The following is a 3,302-nucleotide window of genomic DNA, read 5'->3' on the forward strand; positions in this document are numbered from 1 at the left end:
TGCTGTTTTGCCCCCCAGGTAAAATCATCATCATTCTTTAACCGAAGAATAGGAGTGAATGCATCAACCTTCCCTGACAAGTTTACTATGAAACGCCTCAAATAATTAACCTTGCCAAGGAATTTCTGCATATCCTTTTTGCATGTCGGGGCCTGTACTTTCTGGATGGCTTGTATCTTCCCGGGATCAATCTCTATGCCATGCTGATGTATAATAAAACCCAAGAATTTTCCAGCCGATACACCGAAAGCACACTTCAAAGGATTCATCTTGAGCCCATATTTTCTCATTCTCTCAAAAGCTAAGCGCAAATCGGCTAAATGAGATTCATTAGCATCCGACTTAACAACAATATCATCAATATATACTTCAAGTATGACCCCAAGAAAATCATGAAATATTAAATTCATAGCCCTCTGATATGTCGCACCAGCATTCTTCAAACCGAAAGTCATTACTGTCCACTCAAATAAACCAACAAACCCGGGACACCGGAAGGCTGTTTTGAATGCATCCTCTTCGGCCATGAAAATTTGGTTGTACCCCGCATTGCCATCAAGAAAACTGATAACTTTATGACCAGAGGCATCATTAATAAGCATATCGGCTATTGGCATGGGATACTCATCTTTGGGTGTAGCTCTATTCAAATCTCTGAAATCAATGCACAACCTCAACTTGTTGGACCCCTTCTTACCTACAGGCACAATATTAGAAATCCAATCCGCGTACCTGCAAGGCTTAATAAAATTAGCTTTAAGCAAACGACCGATCTCTTCCTTGATCCGGTCAGACATCCTGGGATTGAATTTACGAGACGGTTGTTTATAAGGCCTAAAACCAGCTTTGATAGGCAGCCGATGCTCAACTAGTTCCCTGCTCAAACCAGGCATCTCATGATATTCCCATGCAAAGCAATCGACATATTCTTTTAAGAGCCCGATCAATACACTTTTCTGACCGGCTTCCAAATTTTTGTTAACAAATGTCGGCCTAGGAATTGAACCATCTCCTATGTCCACTTCTTCCAATGGATCAGCCGATGTGAAACCTTGTCCCAACTTGTCCATATCATCTAGTTCTTCTATGGACTCATACATATCATTCTCACTGGACCGATATTGAACAAGCCGCTTCTGCAACCACTCTTCGTTGGGATCCATTTAAATCACTTATTTGGGAGCTGATTATTATAAATCGGCTTTAAAGAGAGGCACAAAGCCATTCTTCGTGGCACTAAGAAAATCAAAATCCGAGAGGTCGCGCCCTGTCAAACGAGTAGCATTGGGATGTTGCCAATCCACCGGTGAATCGGCCAAAGCGATACAAGTTGAATTATCCGCATGGACAACCTCAACCTCATCATCAACCCACTGTATCAAAAACTGATGCAAAGTAGATGGCACACATTGGTTTGCATGGTGCCAATCGCGGCCTAATATAACATTGTAATTACCTTGCACTTCAGCAATAAAGAAGGCGGTGGCCAAAGATTTGCTCCCCACTGTGAGCTCCACACTCATGACACGTTTGGCCTCTGTTTTCTCTTTGCCTTTAAACCCATTGAGCACCATGTTGGTCTTCATTAAATCATTCTCATCAAGGCCCAATTTTTTGAAGACTGAATATGGCATAAGATTCACCACTGCACCACCATCAACAAGCATTCTAGCAACCGGTGATCCGTTAATGTGCCCCTTGACATATAGCGGTTTCAAATGCTTCACCGGTTCTTTTGGTTTCTCAAAGATGGCGACCAAAGTCTAATTGCGCTACCTCCCCTTCTTCATCTACTGCACGAAACTCAGAGGATAAGTAATAAACCATATTCATATCCATACCTTCCCTAGCTGGTGAATTCTCAAAATCCACCAATTCTTCATCATCTTCTGATATAGGTACCGAATCAGGAGTGGTAGGAAGTGGTGTGGTCAATTCATCAATGTTCACGTCCTTCTCTTCGGATGACGTGGTAGTTATTTCGACTGTCATGGGAACCGCAGCAGCTTCCACTTTCTTGAGCACCCACTTCTTATATGGTACAGGGTGAGTCTTATCGAAAACCTCATCCCTTCGCTTTTCAGCTGTATGCTCCACCTTCTCTAGGTTCCTCATGCGCTGCAGTCTCCTCTTCTTGGTTTTTGTTAGTCCTAGAGGACACCACTTCGGTTGAGTATATTTAGGATCTTTCGGCTTGGCCTTGCTTGTGCTAGCTTCATGATCGTTAGCCGAAGATCTTGGTGGAATAGTCAGTATAACTTTTTTAGAATTAGTCGGTTCATCAACAGCAACCGGCTCCTTGAGTTTCAGCTCTTGTGTACCTATTATGACTGAGCTAACATTAGTACTATTCTCTTGCTGCTTGCTACTCTCTGGAATTTCAGCACATGGATATTTAGGACGCCACTTCATTTCATCATCTCTTGTATATTTCTGCGATGACCGATTAGTATTGTAACTCAAACGGTCTCGAACAGGCCTGGTAATCCTATCATGCACAGATTTTCTAGGTGTTGCCCACCCTGGATGAAAAGCACAAGCTGCCATTGGGGGCTGCATCCATCCTCCATTGAAATAATATGGTGCGTATGGGGGCGGCGCCATCCATGGTCCTGGTGCCCACTGCCCATACGGCCTCGCGTGTCGTGGAGACCTCTCTCTTGGAGGTGATCTTGGGCGCTTCACATGTGATGACCGGTTTGTGTTGGAACCGGCCGCTTAGTTTGCATATTTAGACAACAACATATCGAAGGTTGGCTTTATTCGCTTGTGCGGCACCTTAACCTCATTAGTTTTCCACTTGCCAACTTCTGGACTCTTGGGCTTGATAAACTTGGCACGAACATCCCTTTGCACTTGTGATTGCCCCCCGAGTGTAGGATTCTTTATGGTGATCTTCAGCGTCTCCTTGCCATTGGGCTGCTTGCCAAGAACAATCTCTCTTCCCAAGTCCTTGTTGCCATCCCTGCTGCTCCTGGGCTCACCAACAACAACATTATTTTTGTTAGCGGATCCGGCCGCCTCTAGCCGAATTAAGACATTTTTCCCTTGCAGCTCCAAAGTATTCATTGGGAATGGCTGCTTGTCAATTTGCATGTCAGCAAAGCTTAATCGTCCATCATTGATAGCCGATTGTATCTGTCGTCGAAACACATTGCAATCATTAGTAGCATGAGAAAAAGAATTATGATATTTGCAATAAGCACGCCGTTTCAACTCCTCAAGCGGCAGTAAAGTGTGAGACAGTCGAATGTATTTGTCTTTTAACATAGCATCAAATATCCTATCACATTTGGCTACAT

This window comes from Lolium rigidum, chromosome 6 (assembly GCF_022539505.1).
Source record: "Lolium rigidum isolate FL_2022 chromosome 6, APGP_CSIRO_Lrig_0.1, whole genome shotgun sequence".
Lineage (NCBI taxonomy): Eukaryota > Viridiplantae > Streptophyta > Magnoliopsida > Poales > Poaceae > Lolium > Lolium rigidum.